Source organism: Sorex fumeus, unplaced genomic scaffold (assembly GCF_029834395.1).
Source record: "Sorex fumeus unplaced genomic scaffold, SorFum_2.1 ptg000122l, whole genome shotgun sequence".
Lineage (NCBI taxonomy): Eukaryota > Metazoa > Chordata > Mammalia > Eulipotyphla > Soricidae > Sorex > Sorex fumeus.
In genome coordinates, this window is record NW_026606179.1 from 36,929,389 (window position 1) to 36,951,723 (window position 22,335).

Sequence of the window (22,335 nt, forward strand, 5' to 3'; positions counted from 1 at the left end):
GAAAGAGACAGTAGGCAACTTCAGTTACATTGGATACTGTTGGTTTTTGAAAAGCCTGAACTCTTTTTTGTTTCATTTTGTTTGGGGACCACACCCAACTGTGCTTAGGCCTTATTCCTGGTTCTGTGCTCAGGAATCACTTTGGGTGATGCTTAGTGAACTCTTTGTGGTTCTGGGGATGGACCCCAGGTCAGCTGTGTGCAAGACAAGCTCCATGCCTGCTGTACTATTTCTCCAGTACCCAAGAGCCTAAACTCTAAACTAAGTATGCTACTGCCTGGTCAACAGTCTGTGTTATAAAGGGTTATTTTTTCCCCCCAAAAAGCCACATTGAAGGTGAGGTCTGCATTCACTGAAATTAGGGAACACAAATTTAACCCTCTATAGCATGCACCTCCCAGTAGCACAGACAGGTGCTAAACTCTGAAAACAGCTATAATCAGCTGCCCAAAGAGCACATCCCCCATCCAACTCTGCTTAGATGGTGTCTGCTGACGAAGCAGAAGGATAGATGTTAGTGGTGATTTGGACTTTATCTCCCAATGGCTTTATTACATCCTACCCTCCATGCCATGAGGAGCGACAGCTACAGCAAGGCGACCCAGAATTCCCAACGCTGTCAATCCCATGCTGATTGACCCAGCCTCAGTTTCCCCTTTTGCTTTTCTGGAACTTCTGGGGAGATGGTCACAATGAGCAAGACCCAGTGTCCTCTTGGAGGCTGCTCTGGTATGCACCCTTCCTCTTTTATCAGCAATATACTCAAAGGTTCCCCTGGGGTCCCCTCTGTGACCAGGAAGGCCCTTCATTATTCTGCCCAATATGTCAGTGAGGGCTGTTTACAAATCCAAGGATTCTCTTGCCAAATGTACAGCCTGTTCCCCTGGCTCTTGTGTTATAATGAAATGAATAGCAAGCAAGACATCTTAATATCCTATTTTTTTTTCTGGAAAGGGAGATTTGCCCCCTCCCTTTCTCTTAATAGATAAATTAATATCATCAAACATTCTGAAAATATCCTTCAGGAAGCCGTCTGTCTTGCCAAAAAAAAAGTTTTATTATAAAACTGGAGAAATTTGTTTCAACTTGTTAAGAGCCCTGTTCTGGGCCATGATTTCAGCTTCCCTTCCCCCCCCCTTCAATTAATTTCACACTAATCCATTTCTTTATCAGGCACTGGCGTGCATGCGCACAGACTGAGTGATGAAGATGAGGGGCAATGGAGGTGTTTGGCTCTGTAATTTCATCCTTGAATTTTGTGATTACTAACAGGACAACTTTTTTAATTTGCTCTTTTGTCTGGATTCCCTGGCTGGCAATCTGCTCGGTGCGCTCGGCTTTTTAATCAATCACCTAGATAATCAAATGTCACTGGCTATCTGCTCCGTGTAATTACTTTTGCAATTAAAAATCAACCTCAAGTTGCCTCATCTAATTAGAGGGATGGGCAGATTTTCATCTAGATTGATTTTTTAATAAATATTGACTTAAAATGCCATAATCTCATCATATTCTTTCATTTTCTTTGTACCAAAAATCAAACAAATGGAAGAATTAGCAAGCAGAAGGAATCGTGGGACTTCAAAAGCTTCTGCTGGTTCAGACACACAAAACTATGCGTGGTACAGAAGCCCAGCTTAGCTCGCCTAATAACAGCATTCAATAGCTTCCACCTTTTATTGGAAAAAAGAACAAAGCAATTCAACGATTATATTCCACACTAACATTATTGCAAGTCGACAATTCTAAGTGCTTCTAATTTCATTTATCGTCCTGCCAGAGACAATCATTTCTATGAATGTTATTATTTCTTTTAAAGTAATCCTAGACACACAAGTAGAATTTTTAGCCTCAGTGGGGATATTTTTATATACATCTCTATACTGAACACTTGGAAACACCGACCACTGTGAATTTTCTTAAATATGCAAACGTCACAACAGGCAGATAATTTTCTCATCTTTGCTGCCTTGTATCTTTTATGTATTGTAATTAAAACATTGTCAATAACACAGTTCGTTGCTTTTCGGTTGTAGTGCCTGATGTTCAACACGGAAAACCCACAATCTGGTAAGGGATTATCTCCAGGAAAATAACACACTTTGCGGAGAGAACAATTGCTCCAAGATGAAATGTAATGGTATCCTGTGTGCCTGTTTAAAAAAAAAATCATGTGGGGACCTGACAGAATTCCATTTAAACCAGAGCTGTATAGGGTGACGTTGAAGGAGTAATAATGTTGGCAGCATCTCCACTTTATTCCAGGACAAAGAGGCACTTCTCTTTTCTGGTGCATTCATATTCCCAAGAAGGCATATCCAGGGGTCACAGGTCATATTGGTTGGCACCATTCACTTGAAAAATAAAAAAACAAAGTCATGACCAGGGCGACTCAAACTTGTAGCTCTTAAAAGCAAAACAAATAGAGCAGCCAGGATAGATGCGAACAGATGAGCCAAGGACAATAAGAAAGTGTACAAGAAAGACCCATGCCTCTCCATGGGCCAGAAAGTTCCGCATGAGCCTGAGTCTTCTGCAATTTCCATACCAAGGTACCATCCAAACCATTTCCTCAAATATTCCTGGGCTATCAGTTGCACAAAAATGTTGCTGTCAAAAACAAGGGTTTTCAAAATTCACAACAATCTTTATTTTCTTGCAGTAACAACTAATAACACATTATTCTCCAGTCTCTCCAAGTAGTCGTGCAACTGAGATGAATCTGGATTGACTCAGAATTTATGGGATTCATATCTCCAGAGACTTTACTATCGTCTTTCTTTTCCATTCATCTGCCCATGTATGGGTAAATGGATGTAGGGATGAATCTATAGACTGATGGATCTGTTTAGGGGCCCCATGTTGAAATGTTCTCTAGACCTACTTGGGAAAACCTGACATTTTTTTTTGAATTTTTTTTTATTTTATTTTATTTTTTTCCCCTTTATTTTATTTTATTTTTTTTAAAGTTGTAGATTTACAATTTTTTGTGCTTTGGTTTCAATTATACAATGATCAGATACCCATCCCTCCACCAGTGCCCATTTTCCACCACCATGGATAATATCCCTCCCACCCCCATCCCCCCATCCCCCCTGTCTCTGTGGCAGGGCAATCCCCTGTGTTCTCTCTCTCCTTTTGGGTATTGTGGTCTGCAAAAGAGGCATTGAGTGGCAAACATGTTCAGTCCATAGTCTACTTTCGACATGCATCTCCCCTCCTGGGAGGATCCTCCAAACATCCTTTATTTGGTGCTCCCTTCTCTATCTGAACTGCCCTTTCCTCTAGGATACCCGGCTGGCCTCTAAGTTATGGAGTAATCCTCCTGGTGCGGATCTCAGCTATTCTTGGGTATTAATCTCATACTTTGTTACTTTATATCCCCCAGATGAATGCAATCTTTCTATGTCTATCCCTCTCTTTCTGACTCATTTGGCTTAGCATGATACTTTCCATATTGTACCACTTGTATGTAAATTTCATGACTTCATCTTTTCTAAGAGCTACATAGTACTCCATTGTGTAGATGTACCAAAGTTTCTTTAACCAGTCATCTGTTCTTGGGCATTCAGGGAAAACCTGACATTTATTCTGCAGGAAGCAAGCAGTCTTCCCAGGTGCCTTTCAAGGTGCCACTGATGGTGTTAGTCAGCAGGAAATACTATGGAACGTGTCTGAGTCTGCTTCAGTTATACCCAGTAAATTACTGGAAAATGTGCAAGGCACTGAGTTATAGTGGAGGTGGGGAGTGGGATCCTGTGCTCCTGGGAATGTGGTGCTACCTGGAGGGAAAATCAAAGTCTGAGGGAAAGTCAAAGTCTACTGGTGTGGACCCTGACCTCGTCCACCATAGTGTAGGTTGATATTGTTGTGTAGAAGAGGGATAAAATTCTAAGAAGAGTTGGAGGGCTGCTAGAAAGAGAAAAGGGGAAGGGATTTGAGTGAGACAAATTGACGTTTGCGGAGCCCTTACAATAGGTTGCTGGGGTGGGCAGCTCTATGGAGTAGGCAATGTTTGGGTGATGCTTCTCCCCATTTCACAGATGAGGACACTGGGGCTTCAAAACAAGAAGCACTTGAGAAAAATCAGAGATCTGGGAATAGAGCGTTTATCTGGAGCCTGTGAAAGACTTAACACTTGCAGTCACTACGCAAAGGAGTGGATTTGGGCATCCTGGCTCCAGAGAGATTTCCTGCACGAGGGAAGGATTGTGCTGGAGTGGAAGAGCCTAGTATTGGAGGAGGTGTGTATGTGTGTGTGGGGGGGTAGGGGGTCCTCAGTCATCCATCCAATACAATTACTCCTGAATCCATTGGCCTAAGCCCTTTTCTGAGCCTGTAGGTTGGTTTGGGAGGTTCAGGGGTGCATGACCAAGGCTCTGCCTAGCATGGCTCACTCCTGCTTCCCTGCGGCTCTGCCAATAGGCTGGCCTGTGTTCCCTGAGCAAAGATATAGGAGACCCATGGATGTGGAGGCACCCAGGCTGGGCTGTCCTACAACAGAACATTAGAAACTGTCATCATGTACCACTACCCTAGCCCCAGAAGCGTATCACAGGCAAGCACTGCCAGAGCCTCCTTGGATTGGTGACTTGGGATTTTGGAGAATGAAGTTTTGGTCTTTGCGTGTTCAGAAACCTTGGACTCTTATCACATTTTCCCTTACCCACCTCCCACTCACCACTCCACCCCTGTATTTAGCTTCCATGGTCTTGAGTCGCAGTTTCCGAAGTGAAAGCCTGGACCTGGGAGGCAGCACAAGAACCAGAGACACAGTCTGTGCCTGGAGCCCCAGATGTGCTACCTGCTACCATGGGGTCCCCCACATCTCACCAGAAGGAAACCCATGTGACCTTGTGCCATGGGGCTTCTTGCCATCTGGGCTCTAAGCTCATGACTGCACTGCTCGGGCATGGAAACGGGGGCCAATGAGTGGCGACGGCTTGCCTGAGAGCCTCACCAGTCCATTCAGGGACGGACTAGAGCTAAGTTTCTTAGTATGCTCCCCTGGTCTGGCCTTGAATGACACTGTCCCAGACTCACACAGCAGTGGCTCTGTCTTCTCAATGACCCAACAACCCCCCCCCCCCACCCAGGCTTCTCACAGAGGGATTGGCTTCTTCCTCTTGGCCCAGACATTTCACCCAGCCTGAATCCCCTCCCAGCTGCTGGCAGCCCACCCGGGGATCTCCCCAGCCCTCAGGCAAAATCCAGCCTCTCAAACATTTGGATTACAGCATTTCTCACATTGGGGTTAAATGTCTTAGTCATGTATTTGTTATCTAGTCTGAGCTTCTTGAGGGAAAGATTGGGGTGGGTGGGGTAATGGGTGGGCCTTGGATCCTAAAGCAGCCCCTGGCAAATAATAAGCACTCAATCAGTGTGTGAGGAATACATGGGAAAATGCCCAAACCAGAGGGATGAGATCAAATCCACCCACATCAGCAGAATTTCACAGAAGTGATGTGAAAATTCGGCTGATGTGTAAATTCACAGGAGAGCAACAGTGACAAAAATGACAGTCTTGGGGTCAAACACCCGCTCTGTCAATTGACTTGCTATGTGATCCTAGGCAAAAGGCTGAACTCTGGGGTCTCAGGCATCATCTGTAGAATGGGCTCATCATAATACCATGAACAGTGGCTACATGAGCTGCACAGGCTAATGTACTCAGAGCATCTGGATCATACTCAACAAATAGTAGGTGCTCACTTAAATATTCGCTCATGTATGATTAAACAGAAAACTCGAGGAGTCTTTTCTTCTTGAGCAGTATCAGGCTGATACTGCTCCTTTCTCCCCCACTCCAGAAGAGGAACTTATAGAGTAGCTACAGCAGATACATGCCAGACTCAAAATAGTAGGGGGCAGTTAGAGGAACCCAGGGTTTGGGAGTCCCAGCCCAGCCCTCAGCCCTGCTTCGTAATGACACTGTCTGTGAAATCAGGAAGCCCAAGACGAAGCAGCCTCGCTGCCCCGACTTTCCTGCCTAAGCTTCAGTAAGCAAGTTCCTCGGAGCACCTGAGCTCAATATCAGCCGAGCCCTGAGGATTAGCAGGCACAAGGGGCTGCAGGAGTGGGCTCCTTGATATGTTTTCATATCTCTCCTCTCCAGAGCAAATACCCTGGGCACATCTCAATCATCCGTTCCAGCGGCAGAAACTGATCATCAGCAGACACGTGTGAGTCTGGCACAGGGCGGGACTCAGGGCTGGAAACCAACACGTCCTTGCAGAGGTGTGGGGTCCACTTAGGAGAAACGCTCTCTTTCCACATCCAATTAGGGCTCTTCCACAGTCATCACAATTATGATGACGGTCATTATTATCACTGTCCTCGTTTCAGCCTTAAATAGAGCAGGCAGCCCTCCAAGCTGAATTTACAGCCATATCAGCAGGCTGACAGAGGAGAATGGCCTCACATCTCCCAGTATAATATTTTAGTTGCATTTGCATTTGGAGGAGGATTTGCAGCGAGCTGGAGGATTAAATCCCATGAAATCATTATACAAATTTCAAAATGTCAAGTACTCTGATAGAGATTATGATTTTATCTTCTTATTTTGACAGGAAACCGTGTGTGGCCACCTCTGTCTCAGAACAAGGGAAGAAGGGAGGCCAGGGGAGACCAAATAAAGATAGAGGCGCTTGCAAGTTTCCTGATCAGCTGTCTTTTTTATTCTGCTCGCTTGTACGACAGCGCGTAATAGACATTTTCCTTTGCACAAAATAATAAGAGCAGTACTTATCGCGCGGTGCCTCCAGCCAGTGGCAAAAGGAAATTAGAAAAGTCCAATGAAGCTGAGAAGTAATTAATCATCATACAGTGGGGCCTGTCAAATCAGAAGGGTCCTTCCAGCTGATAATGCTCCCCAACTCAATTTAGACTGATAGAAATTAGAATTTTTTTTCCTCTGGCAAAAACAAAAAAGACTGGAGTTAGCACAACTGTGACCAACTGTTGGCTTCTCGACTGCCTGGCCCATTTACAGCATTGTTCGCATCAAGTTTGACTCTGGCCAAAATTGAAACAACATCGTTTACTCCTCAAGGCACAGAGAAATCATAACAATACTGTTTTAAGAACTCCCCCCACCCCCGACCTATTCTGCTTTTTTTCCCTCCTCCACCTATATAGCTATGGCTATAGAAGCAAATTAAAGTTTGGTTCTATCAATCATGGGAGCTGATCTCCCCATAGGGCCCTGGGGAAGGAAACATTTACCAACATCCAAAATGAGTCTGAACTTTTTGGAGATCAAGTGAAAGAAATAAAATAGGTTCAAACAGAGCCATTGAGGGCTTCTGGCAGAGGGAAGGAGGATATATATATATATATATATATATATATATATATATATATATATCTTGAGCCCTGAGCTGGCAGGGGGGAGGGAAGTTGATGTCCCCTCAAGGAAAGTGATCTGCCTCTTGGAACCATTGATGTCATTTATTCCACAGCCCAGTGTTTTTCCTGCTCACCACCACGATCAATTCTGGTGGCAACACGCATCCAAAGGGCAGGAAAATTTTCTACTGTTTCCTTCAATGCACCCTGAAGACAGGGGTCTCAAAGAGGCTATGCTATGGCAGAGATCTCAAATTTACACATGTAGGAAGGTGAAACTGACAGAGAAGAGCCAACAGGGAATGGTGGGGACTGTGGCCCATGGAATTTTCTCATCATTCCTAGCAAAGGAGTAGCCTCTTCTGGGCTCCCTGTAGTCAGTGCTGACTTGTAGCTCACACACTGTGATTCCAAATCTTCTGATGGGCCAACATAAGGAACAAGCTTAGAATTTGATATCAAATCTCAGGCATCCTACAGAAAGATTGCATTCATCTGGGGAACATAAAGCAACAAAACGGGAGACTAACACCCAGGAAGGGCTCAGATTAGTACCAGGAATTTTGCTCCATGACTTGAAGGCCAGCCACATGTGCTAGGTGAGAAGGAAGCTCAGATAGAGAAGAGAGCACCAAATAAAGAGTGTTGTGAAGACCCTCCCAGGGTGGGAGAGACATGCTAAAAGTAGTCTATAGATCAAACATGATTGCCACTCAATGCCTCTCTGGCAAAACACAGTACCCAAAAGAAGAGAGAGAGAACAGGGGGGAATGCCCTGCCACAGCGGCAGGGTGGGACGGGGGGGGATGGGGGGTGGGAGGGATGCTGGGACCCGTGGTGGGGGAGGATGGGCACTGGTGGAGGGATGGGTACTTGATCATTGTGTAGCTGAAACCCAAGCACAAAAATTTATAAGTCTATAAGTGTACTTCATGGTGTTTCACTAATAAAAAAAATGATAAAAAAATAAATAAAGCTGTTGTGAATACTCAAAAAAAAAAACTCTCAGGCGTCCAGGCAGCCAATCAACTTACTTGAGGGTGTGGGAATCTATTCACCATTGCCTATTGTGTGTGACTTGGGTCCTGGGAGAGGCTCAGATTTTCAGGAGACACAATTAGGGGCAAGGCTGTGGCCACATGGACTGGAGTTTGAAGGGTGGTTCCCTTCTAAGGTGTTATGCTTCTCCAAAACAAGCAAGGCAGATTCTTGTAGTCTCGGTTGGTTTCCTTTTCTGTAGAAAGTGGAGAATGTCGGTACTGATCAGCTGACTGATGCCCACAGAGAGACCCGCATTCAGCAGTATGCAACAAAGGGCAAATGTTGGTTGGCTCACCATGCTGCATTATTATAAGTGCATTAAACCTGCCCCCATACTATTGTCATAGACACATATTTCTGTTATTGACTTACTTGAGACTCACACTTGGTAACATTCTGAAATGGAAGGGCAACGCAAGACCCCAAGATGTTGTCAGCATCATAACATTTCAGATGGCAATGATGGCACTCAAAGCCAGCATCATCTTTATTTTTTTACCTTTTTTTAAAAAAATTTTCTTTTAATGAATCATCATGAGATAGATACATTTACAGACTTACAGATTCTCATGATTGTGTTTCAGTCAATGTTCAAGTACCCAACCCTCCACCAGTGCCCATTCCTCACCCCCAATGTTCCCAGTATCCCTCCCCCCCACCCCTTCTCACCTCCTGCCTCTGTGGCAGGCACAATCCCTCTTTCCCTCTTACTCGCTCTGTCCTTTTGGGTGTTATGGTTTGCAATACAGGTACATATTGCAATACAGGTACAAGCAGCCACCATGTTTGGTCCATAGTTCAACATGCATCTACTATCTTGAGAAATCCCTCCAACCATTTATTTAGTGCTCCTCTCTCCATTCCAGCTATCTTTTCCCCTAGCACATGAGATCAGCTAGCCAACCATGGGGCAGTCCTCACATACCACTCTGAATGTGCCCAATCTTGTCTGATGCACAGCATCAACTTTCCTAGGAACCCCTGCTATGTCCCAAGTCTATATGAGCACTGTGTTGTTCAGCATATATTTTGAGATCTGCTGATGCTAATTAATGGGGAGGTCACATGGGAGCTTAGAGAGAGAGATCTTTTAGCAGTGTTGTTTGTATAGTAGATCTTGGATGCGAACAGTTTTAGGGATACTCACTTCTTGCAGCTCATTCTCATCTAGTGACCATAAATTGGTGACCACAATAGTGACTATAAAACAGTGACCATAGTTTAGAGTCTTCAAACCCCAGGTCTTCTACTTATATGAGCCCTAATCCTAACAACAACTTGGCTAAGTATGTCCATCCCCTTTGTCCAGGTGAAGAAACTGAGGCTTAGAGTGGTAAAGAACTTGCTCAAGACTAGACACCAGTGTGAGACAGAACTGTTTCGTCAAACAGAATGTCTCTGTACTGCTTCCTTGGGAAGACTACCCTGATTTCCTGTATCCTGTTTCTTGCCTATTTTCTTTTACTGTCCTGTTTATTCCTTATGCAATGAGCTTTTTTTTTTCTTTTTGAGTCACGCCCGGTGATGTTCAGGGGTTACTCCTGGCTCTGTACTCAGGAATCACTCCTGGCGGTGCTTGGGGGAGCATATGGGATGCTGGGAATTGAACCCACTGTGTGCAAAGCAAATGCCCTATCCATTGTGCTATTGGTCCAGCCCCTACAATGAGTTTTGGTTAGAGTCCCTCCATGCGCCAGACTTTGCCTCAGGGTGGCCCACACCAAGATAGTTTCCACCACATTGGCTATTGGGTTGGATCAGGGAATTCTGGGGCCTGAACGCAAGGTGATTCCTAGACACATGTCCTGGAGCTTGCTCTGCAGTCATGCCACAGTCACTGACTTGGTGATGACATGGCCGAGTGAGTGGGCACACTTGCACGATGTTTTATCTCAAAATAGTCTAGATGCATGCAGTCATCTACACTAGCACTCATTCACCCAGAAAACCATGTCCTACCTCTTGGCTTCTTTTGAGCTGCTTTGCTATCCTTACCATGGGGGTGGGTCAGCCAGCTTTCTCTCAAAAGGGCTGATAGGAGACGTTTCCAACTTTGGTCCTATGATCCCATTTAGAACCACTCTGCTGCATTCAGACAGGTAGGTCAAGTGGGGTTCACATCTAGTGCAATGAGGACTTAGGGATGTGTCTGCCGAATTTGCCCTAGGGCATTCCCATTATAACCAGGTCCCAGCTCTACTCAGAGGCCAGTCAATGGTAGGGGTAAGAGAATATGGAAACACATACTCCGAATCTTAGTGTGGCTCTTATGTTCTCAGCAGAAGCCAGTCAACAGCTGCCATCAACTGCTTAGAGTCTGAGTAGTGGTCTTGCTGGGCCAAAGGAGAGAATAAACTTGTGTGGATATGTGCAGTTTCTGCCACCAACCTTAACCAAAACAAAGGAAACTGCCAAGAGGCAACTCAGAGATGGTGTGGCCCCCTCCACTGCCCCTCTGCTCCTGAGTTTCAGGTGAGGCACATGAAAACCCTTTATTTGGATACTAAGGGATGGATAATGCAGTAATGCAGTTTTCATTGAAGAAATCCTCTTGATTCTGATAAGTGAAGTTGAGAATTACATCTCCAAAGAGTTCTCATCTTACCTAGATCCTTTACCCGAAAAGATTAGCTGTGGGGAAAATGATTTTCAGATTTTCTGTTTGTGTTTAACTACAGAATCAGGGACTCAGGGAGTGTGATTCAGCTCTGGACATGCAAAGAAGGGGTTATAAGTGAGGATGCTATTTGCTTCTGGGGCCAGCCCTTTTCTGGCACCCCCTTTCTGAGGATTGGGCTTAGGGATTCCCTCCAATGATGGGTTGGTGATGGGAGGCATTGTACCTCCCAATGAGAGATTTTTTTTATGTATAGATGTATTGCTCATTTGGGGGTGGGGTTTTGAGTACCACTATATCCTGTAGTGCTCAGGGACTGTTCCTGTCTCTTTGCTCAAGGTTGAACATTGAATGTGTTGAGGGAATCACAGGTGGTGCTGGGAATTGAACCAGGGTTATCGGAAAGCATCTGCATGCAAGGCAAGTGTCTTACCTTCAACTACTATCTTCCCAACCACTATATAGCTCTTGTAACCCCCACAACCAGAGCATGGAGCAGGGACTACAATAGTCTCCATTCTACTGACAAGGAAACCAAGCACAAAAGGGTCATTTCCGTTCCCTATGATCACACAGCCAGGATCCACAGATTCAGAATTCACTGCCTAGGCACTCTAGGATGGTCTGTGGTTTGACTACCAGCATTACTCTTGCATGATGCATGAACTTGAGAATCCTACTTCAAAGGAAATCTATCTGAATTTTTACTTTGTTATTTGCAAGGGGCTACAGGAAAGGGAAAGAAGGGAGGAGAAAGAAAGGTGGATGGGTGGAGGGGGGGCCAGGGGGAGTGGGGCAATCCAGAGCACAGGAAAGACAGAATGAGCAGCCAGCCTGCGAGGGAGCAACTCTCCCTGCCAATGCAGAGTTACGTTTTCTCAGGCTTATTTACAGATTGGGTGTTAGAGACTAATAAATAGGAGGATTTTCAAAAGGTCCTCAGGATAGCAGAGCCGGGCTAAGCAAACGGCTCGTGTACATAGCGGGGGAGATGAAAGGCCCCAAGGCCCTGGGGACCACTCAGGCCCCTTATCAGCTGCTGGCCCTCTGAGGGAATTGAGAAAGTCCAAGTGGGCAGTGTGCTGGCGGCAAGTTCAAAGTCATTTTTCAAACAAGATAGCGCAATCACAAGTTTGTCTATCTGCTGAAATATTTAGGAGAACAAGATATCGTGTTGACCCGCCTCTACCTGGGACCTTTCTGAAGGCTGCTGAGATGTGTTTTAAGCTTGTTTGTCGTCTTAATCTTTAATGGGCTTCTGCATTTTTCAAAGGGGAGAAGCTGGCACCACAAAAATCAATGCTCACCCCCCTCCCAAGGTATTTCTCCCCCATCAAGGAAGGCCTATGTTTAGTGATCTTACGCGTTCCCAGGCATTCTGGAAATCAGGAGAAAAAGGTGTCAGGTCAGACTTACCCTGGAGTATGAGCAGTGTAGCTCAGGTTGCTTTTGTCGAACCCAGACAACCATCATCAAACAGCCAGGCCCAGGCTGGTGCCCAGTGTGGGACCAAGTTATTTATCTTCTCCAAGGAAGTGGGGATCCAGACTCAGGGATTCTGGTGTCTGGCTAACTTGTTTTTACCCTGGGGGCCCTGGTGCTCAAATCCCATTAAAAGGTCTAGCTTGCTGGATGCATGCATGGTTGTAGATGAAAATTAAAGGAGTAATTAAAAGAAGGAAGAGCATTTAGGATACAGAGACACTTCAGGGAAAAGGGAACATCTTGACCTCCACTTTCTCCCAAACATGGCTGACCCTGAGCTAGTTTATTTCTTTCAGCAATAATATTCTTTCCTGAATGAGTGATCCTGGTTCTGAGTATAACAGAGCAGGCATCTAAGATTTCCACATGGGCTTCACATATAGGGGGAGCAAAGGCACTAGCATAGAGATTAATAATGATGATGATGATGATGATGATGATGATGATGGTGATGATAATAATAATAAACTAAACCATGCCAAAATAATCCTGGCATCTTGTTTCCTGTTTTTCCCCTTCCTCCTTTTTATCATCATTTATATTGTCACCATCAACCATTGGGATGACTCACATGTGCTCCTGCAAACCACAAATCCCCCCTACCCCACCCAATCTACTTTGTCCCTGCTTGGTTATCAAAAGGAGAAATGATGTCTAGCCCTTTGAAGCTGTGACAAAAGTCCATAGTTTCTGGTTTTGTAGGTGTCAGGTTGGAGATAGAAAGGAGAGACCCCAAAGGTCCATCTCCAGCTGATTTTGTGGAGAGCCCTGGTCTTCCTCCATCACAAGGATGATGGTCCATGACCAGTTGTCCTCTCCTAAGTCATGAGCCAAACAAGAGATCCCAGTCAAGCTTTGAGCATCAAACTCCTATTTTGATGATGTCAGTGTGAAAGTAATGAGGGAAGCTGGCAAGTATCATTTAAGATGACAGCCCAACCCAGCTTCCACATTCTTCCTACCATTGGAGGTAGTGATGCCAAGAAATCATGTGGGGTTAAACCTGGAGCAATAGAACAGTGGGTAGGGTGTTTGCCTTGCACGCGGCCAACCTGGGTTCAATTCCCAGCATCCCATATGGTCCCCTGAGCACCGCCAGGAGTAATTCCTGAGTGGAAGAGCCAGGAGTAGCCCCTGTGCATTGCCAGGGTGTGTCCCAGAAAAAGAAAAAAAAAAGAAATCATGTGGAGTTATCTGCCTCATTTATGCATCTCCAGATATAACATGTTAGAATCAATGTGTCACTAAGTCCTAGTCACTAGGTCCTGGTCTGGTCTTCCATTAACAAAATGAGAGAAATCACAGCATATAAGAGACCTCAAAGCACTGCCCTGTGAAACCATAATGATAGTCCAGCGGGCAGGGCTGGCTTGATCCCCGGCATCCTATATGTTGGGATGTTCTGAAACTTCATTGCCGCAGCAGGAGATCCTGGACAGCAGAGTCACTGGGACCATATTCAGTGCATGTGAGTAGCAACAGGGGTTGGACTCATGGCCTCGTACTTACAAGACAAGCGACTGGAGTGACAAGTCAATCTTCATGCCCAACCTGTCATTGTATTTTGACCTTGTTAGAAAGTACATAGATGCAGGTGGCAGCTGCTAGGTAGGCCCATTTCATTCTAATCCACTGGCAACAACATTCAGTGTTGTAAAAATGTCTGACAAGAAGACCAATCAGAGAATTGAATGGTGTCGCTACATCAGGGAAGAATTTGGCACAGTTGGAGAAATAAAGATGTGCTTCTGAGTCACCCAGCCTGCCACAAACTCTAGAGAAACGCTCATAAAAGTGCCCCCCAAGATCCAAAGAAGAACCGTCACCAAACATTGCTCATGGTACAAGAAAGTTAAATATGACATTGTGTTCATCATGAAGCAAACTTCTATGCCCATGAAAATGATGGTTGAACACTACATCCACATAAATAGAGGAAGAATTGGGCAAAGAGTACAAAAACACCCTTGTAACGGAACATGCATCTCACTAAAGCATAAGGAAATGCCTGGAAATTTCTCAGTGCAGAGCAACAGTTCTCTCTAGGGAATAAAGGGCATGGGGGAAGGACTATGGGAAGGAGACATGGAGGTCCTTTTGCTGTATTTGCCATCTAAAACAATTCTTAGGCTGGTGGTGGCTATGTGAAGGCTTATTGTCTACTTTCAGGAGTGTGAGAAATATTGCATCATCCACTGGTAAAAAGTAAATTAACTTTATTCAAATAAAGTACCATTATAAACTTGAGTTCTCATCTTTTGGAAGCAGAACCTGCTAGAAAGGACCCAGTTGGACCTGCCATGGCAATCAGCAGAGGTTGGTCAGGTCCTTTGGTCCCTCCAAGCCTGACAGGTGGGACAGGCTTGCCTACTTGACTCCCAGCTGGGAGCCTCAGCAGAAGCCAGTATTCTGCTCCATGTCACAAACCCAAACATAAAATCCAAGCCAAGGAAGGGTCTAGATCACTAGACTAGAACAGATGGGACTCAGGAAGATCCTAGACCAAGAGCGGTGCTCTCCTGATGGGTTTGGTGGAAGGATGGATGGATGGATTTAGTAAAAGGCAACTCAAGAAGAGAAACAAACACAATTATGGAGGCTGCTGTGTTTGGTGGCTGGGTTTCCCCCAGGCCTCTGCCCTCCACCCCCCCTCCACTGCCCCTGCCCCCAACATACACTCTGGAGCTCTTGCTCTGATACCGTTCTTTTGTTAGATCAGGTAATATTTTTGAAAAACAGCATTACAAAAGGTTAAATGTAGAACAGATGTAAGTTATAAAATACAAGCTGATCAAAGCTGAGATTTTGAGACAGATATGTTAGCAAATGATGATAAATCCGTCCCAGTAGGACTGTAAGGAGCAGACAAATGTAACTTTGGAAGAGTGAAAGTCAAGGGTTGAGGCTGGGGGAGGGAGAAAGAGTGAAAACAAATGTTGGAGTTAATTCCGGTGAACTCACGCAGAACATCAATGAACCTTCGCCGAGAGGGGACAGCCATCCCGGACACAATCTACTCCATTTTCTTTCAAAGAATAATCAAATTCTTGGGTTTTTGAATAATCCAATTATGGATTCAGATCCCAGGGTCCCTGGGATCTCTCCTTTGACGTGTTTCTGACTCTGGATTTCACCGATGTCAAACCGCAGAGACCAGACTCTGGTTTAAAGCTTTTTAAAATCGGCTTTAGAAGGTTGGAAGGTTGAGCACCTAAACTTCTCATTAAAAAGCCGGGTAATTTATAGTCACATCATTAACCCGCTTCCTTAGCCTACCCCGATAAACTTATCATTGGTGGGGGGAGATTTCAACAAAACCTTACGACTCCTTTCTGGAAAGGCAGCAGAGAAACGAAATTAAATAAATCAAGGCTCCCTGTGTCAATAAAGGAAGCCCATGAGAAGTAAACTATTTACTGAGGCTTAAGTGAAACAGAAAACATTTAAAGATCAAGAAAAAAGGAGGTAATTGTTCAGGCTGTCAGCAGGGGACCGCTGTGATAATTTGATCTGAACTCTGCTAACAAATGACCGAGCCGTTCTTCCAACTTTAGTATCTGTTTATGCTCCTACAAATTGAAACCCCACCGCTCAGCTGCACAGAACAGGGCCTGCTACAATAGCACATCAGCTAGCCGATTAGTTCAAGGTGGGGATGGATTAGCTGTCCATCCCAGGCCTCCAAGGCCTCCAGAATATTTTGTCTTTCCCTGCTGAGGTAAAAGGGTGCAGACATATGTAACTAATAAAGAAGCAGGCTTCTATGGATTGGAGGTTGAATGGAAGGAATGCAGAACAAAACTATAAAATAATAATAGACAAAGGGGCAGTGAGGACCAGAGGAACTCAATACCTCCTCTGCTTACCCAGGCAGGGCTGGAACTCCAGCATCCCTGCAAGTTTTTGAAAGTGGAAGGGCGCCTGTTGTGTATGTGATCTCCCAGGGCACGGGTCTGGGCCAGGCACGCCAACATTCAGGACTGACATGAGATCAAAGCCTGATAAATGAGAGGAAAGGGGATGTTTGACCTACTAAACCATATTCTACAAGAACCTCAGGCTTTTAAAGTAATAAGCAAGACCATAAATTACAATGTCTTGGGTATTTTCTGATATATTCTAGGCACATGAATGTGATTCGTATATAATATTTTTAGAGAGATTCATGAGCACTTGAATGCTTAAGAGTCTAGTCCTCTATTAGAATTCTGTGCCTAGAGTCGACATTTAGAGGAAAGCAACTTGTCATCCTTGGGTTTCAAAAGCTAAAAGAGAAGCTTAAGAATCTAGTTTTCTATGAGAATTAAATCTCCAGTAGTTCTCTTTAGAATACTGTGTCTAGCGCCCATATCTGGAGCAAAGCAACTCATCTTCCTGGACTAAAAGGGATAATTAGGTGGAAAAATGTGCTTTAAAGAAAAGGGAACAAATTCTAAATGACACCAGTCATCCATACAATGCTGCATCAGCTTAATAATGAGTCGTGTGCAGGAAGGAAACGGAATGAATGAAGAGAAATGGATGAATATAGTGGTGGATTATAAACTTGGGCTATGAATTTGAGGTCTCTCCAACTGTAATGAACTGTGTGATCTTGCCCTGCTAATTCAAAAGGAGACTCAGTTTCCTCAAGTGTGGAAAGTAATCATAGCAATGGCTCCTGAATATAGGGCTACTGAGTAGGCAGAAGAGATGGTACCTACAGGGCACCATCACAGAACACACATTAGGTATTCTGGAATATTAGGAATGATCTGCTGGTGGGATTCTTAGGATTATCAGTGAAAGACTGGATGGCTTTAGAGGTGGAAAGAGGAAGGTGTGATCAATTTAACACATAATAACAATAACCTCTGCTAAGACACACAGACAAAATGTGGAAGCAATTACTAAGGACAGAGGAAACCAGTGCAAGAGTTTCCTACTAATTGCATTATTTCTGCTGTTTTCCAATTTTCAAACCATTTGCTTCAACCTGCTTTTGATCCATGCTGACAAACTTTCCAGCAGAGGGCACTGGCCCCATTGAGAGTTGGGAAACCATTTTGAAAATGGCTGCCTTAACTGTCCTTCTGGTCAGTAGGACATAAAAAGTTCTGTTCAGGAATAAATTTGCTCCAGATTAAAAAGTATCTCTGAACGACTGATGTTTCTCCTGCAACAACATTGTTAGTTAAAATGCTTGCTTGTATGAAGTCATGAAATTTACATACAAGTGGTACAACATGGAAAGTATCATGCTAAGTGAAATGAGTCAGAAAGAGAGGGATAGACATAGAAAGATTGCATTCATCTGGGGGATATAAAGTAACAAAGTATGAGATTAATACCCAAGAATAGCTGAGATCAGCACCAGGAGGATTACTCCATAACTTAGAGGCCAGCCGGGTATCCTAGAGGAAAGGGCAGTTCAGATAGAGAAGGGAGCACCAAATAAAGGATGTTTGGAGGATCCTCCCAGGAGGGGAGATGCATGTCGAAAGTAGACTGTGGACTGAACATGTTTGCCACTCAATGCCTCTTTTGCAGACCACAACACCCAAAAGGAGAGAGAGAACACAGGGGATTGCTCTGCCACAGAGACAGGGGGGATGGGGGGATGGGGGTGGGAGGGATATTATCCATGGTGGTGGAAAATGGGCACTGGTGGAGGGATGGGTATCTGATCATTGTATAATTGAAACCAAAGCACAAAAAATTGTAAATCTACAACTTAAAAAAAAATAAAATAAAATAAAGGGAAAAAAAATGCTTGCTTGTTAGAACCCAGATAACTGCCAGAGTGGTGTGAGGAAGGCCACAATCCAGAATAAAAATACATAACCTCAATTTTTTTCACCCTTTTTCAAGCCTAGTGGTTCTCAACCATGGACGACTTTGCTCCTACTGCCGTAGGAGCAGAACAAAATGTGCTGCTTAATATTCTGCCAGAGGCTAAGGGTGGACCCTTGAACAAAGAACCATCAGGCTCAAAATATCAGGAGAGTTCACACTGAGAAATATATGTACACACAGGCAGAACGGTGGCATTTCACTTGGCTCGTGTGGCTATGGCCTGGGGTACACAGTAACACTGGAGAAGTGATGCTATTGAGTCCAAGTCCTTACATATTAAAGAAAACAAATATGACAGCTCTTGGATGACTAACCTTCAATCAAAAGGGAGAAAAAACAGGCATAAAAAATACAACTGAGACTTCAGTTCTAAGTCCCAGAAAGGCCAGTATGTTGAGGAGCTGGCCCAGCACTTTTTATTGTCCCAGAGGGAAGAGACAGCTGGTCAGAGACAGAGTTCTCTCAACTGTGAGGACTGCTGGAGGAACTAGAAATTGGCCAGAGGAGATGGGTGGATGGGGATGGGGGAGCAGAGGGGAGAGTCAGAGTGTCAGTTCTCATCTGATTTCAAATTCTGTCATCTCTTGTGTCACTTTAGGCTAATTCATAATTTTTTTTTTTGGTTTGGTTTTGGGCCACATCCACGTGTGCTCAGGGCTTACTCCTGGTTCTGTGGCTCTGGTGGGGCCCAGGGGCCCATATGGGATTCTGGTGACAGATTCAACTGGGATGGTTGTGTGCAAAGCAGGCACCCTTACCTGCTGTACTATCACTCCAGCCAGGTTTCCACGTCTTTCCTACAATCAGTGTTAATTTCATCTACCTTACAAGACTAAGGGGGAGGATTAAGGTCAATAATCTATCTAGGATATGCCATAGCTATGCCTCAAGACCCCACATCAGGCTATTTCATGTGGGGCAACCCAGAGGGGTGCGGGTGAGGTCCCCTTCCTGCCCCAACAGAGCCGGCCCCAGAAACTGAAAACCTCCAGAACTCAACCACCGCCATGCTCACGGCTGCTGTACATACGTTCAGACAAGCCTCACTGATGAGTGAATCTATTCCTGAACTGCATAGCAGTGAACATGGCTGTACAACATCTCACAGTTTATACCACTGATATACCAAGAGAAGTACACCACATTTGATGGGTCGGTAGCTTGCCGGGCTCTCCGAGAGGGGCAGAGGAATTGAACTTGGGTCGGACATGTTGGTTGCATGCAAGGCAAATGCCCTACCTGCTGTGCTATTTTATATATATATATATATATATATATATATATATATATATATATGGAGCACACAAGACTCAACCTTTAACAACATGTTGCTAATCTCTTATAGAAGGGCTTAATGGTTCCTGGGTGAAATGCAACAATCTTCCTACACTTTCCTCTAAGAAACATTTTTAGGATCATTTTTAGTAGATTATTCATTAATAAGCAATACAAAATAAATTACTTAGGTTCAGCTTTTGGGGAAAGGTTTGGTGTTCAGGATGGAAACATTTGAAAAATGGTGGTGGGAAGGTGTAAGGGTGGTGGGATTGGTGTATGAGTATTAAATGTAATCAAATATTGTGATCAACTTTATAAAAATAAAATAAAATAAAAAATAATAAAGATAACTGAGTAGACAGTAGCATAAAAAAATAATGTGTCGAAAGTGTGATGTTCTTAGAACTTTAGGATTGAAGTCCATGCATCCAAGTGCTCAGTAGGTAAAGGCAGCCAATGACTAGAGAGCGCTCACTGGGTACCACAATTTGCTTTGATGTCTTTGCTTTAGCTTTTTACTATGACCCTCATTCCAGATGACAAAGCTGAGCATAGAGGCATTGGTTTGAACCAGCCAAAGTCCACACTCTTAACCATAATCTCCCTGACCACCAACAGCACTTTAAGAGCCTAGAGACACAGGAGAGATCATTTAGGCAACCTCCATAATTTCTCAAATAAATAACAGAGTTCCACAGAAGCTAAGCAGTTTCCCTGTGATAAAGCTGGCATGGAAACGAGGGGGTGAGTTAGGGCAGTGACTCCCATTTTTTCCCAACAAAGAACAGCTTTGAATTTTTTCCTTTTTTTTGAAAAAAAAAAAAAACAGATACCATTTTCTCTGCACAGAGTAAACACAGGAAAGATCACTTAGCATGTGTATCTTAATAACCTGACTTGACTGAGATGAATGGATTCACGTTCTAGTCATCATATAAGCCTATTAAATATTCTAGGAGGCTGAAGCATACTTTTTAATGGATGTTGAAACACTGAGAGAGAATGTGTGTCTGTTTATGGCTCTTTTAATGTTCCAGTTTTACTAATTTAGGAGCCATTTCACATTGTGATTCAGATATCAACAGAGAGGCAGAAGTTTCTAGAACATATTGCACCTCGAGCTATTATTTTTCTGGAACGGAATATTTGCTGGTCACCTCTGAGCCCAGTTAGGAAAGATAAACAAGAACTATTGGAATTCTGGATTCAGCACCTCTGAAGCAACCTGGTGGAAACTTACCCTCGCTCATGGTGATGAAGAGCAGGGCCATGGGTACCAATTGTGCTAGTCTTTCATTTTTGTTAATTCCACAGAAACTCAGAGACTTCTGTCCCTTACTGCACTCATATTTCTGGGACTGAGATTCCACAGGGCACGAAGTGGAGGTTCCCCAAGCCTGCAACTTTGCAGTCCTTGGTGAACCGGACCCATGCCAGAGTGAGCGTCACCAAATGAAGAGGATTTCCCTCGTCAGCATCTGGGGAAATGACTGCCAATGGCCAAGAGCCCCAGTGAGAGTTGTTTGTTCTGGGCATGGAAGGAGGAAATTGTCAGAGGAAGTGAAATAGGAAATGAAGAGATCAAAGGGAGGAGGAAATGAGATTGAATTGAGCCCTTTTTGGATTCACCTTTGCACTCCTCACCCATGTGAGGCAAAAAGATTAGGCTACGAGCAGCTGGGTTGAGAGAAACACTTTCCAACGGGTGCATCCTGCAGTCGGACAGCTCCCACATCCCGCCCTGCAGATGGAGCTGGGTGGAGGGAGGCCAGAGCCTTTGCTTTCCCACAGCAGCGCCGTCCCGACTGTCCCCAGACAATCCCCAAATGGGGATTTCACCCAGAATACCCTGCAACTCTGGGCGGGGAGGAGGATGTTGAACCTGAGCTCAGACTCCCGCTGAAGGAAATGAGGCCTCACCCAAAACCAGACACGTTCGTCATGCCACTGTGGGAAAGGGGCTTGCAAAGGCTGAGTTTACGACAGTGAGGTTGCTGGGGACAGGGGCATTCTGAGTGGCAGGGAATCTAGTCCTGCGCACCAAGTTTTGTTCTGGCCTCTATCTCCGGTCATTCCCAAAGGCCAGTGCCTCTTTTCCCCTACAGCTTTCTCAGTCAGGAGACGGGTCTTTCAGTGAGAGTTATTGGGGTGGTGGTCACCAAAGCAGACTGAAATCTCTCCTGAAAGGAAGCAAATGTTTTCGTGGGGCAGCAGGCGAACAAATACAACCAACATGCCATAGCTATGGAATATTCCATGGTGCAAACATGATCAACATGCAATAGCCATGGAATATTCTGTAATCATAAGAACTCGGAGAAAAGTGAAGCAAGGATATGCATGAGGGAGTATGAGTTTGAGCATGAGGATCCAGGAAAATGTCCCTGGGAAAGTGATGTTTAAGCAAAACTTTGGAGGGGGTGAGCCAAAATCTGATAAAGAGGCATAGGGGCAGAGAGAACATCTCTCTGCACTTCTCTCATTTGAGTAAGTGGGAGTGGGTGCGGTCTGTGATATGAGTCAAGAGTAAGTCCCAAGGAAAGACTTTGTTGATCTCTCTATCTGGCCAACTCTTGAAAACTTACCCATTTGGAATGGTATCTGTGATTTTTCTGCCAAGCTTCCTTTACGTAAAGATCATTTGCTCAATATGCGTAAGCTGCCATTCATATGGCCCCACCCTTGTGGTAAACACATGACTCCAGCTGTCCAATCAGCAGACTCTATCTTTC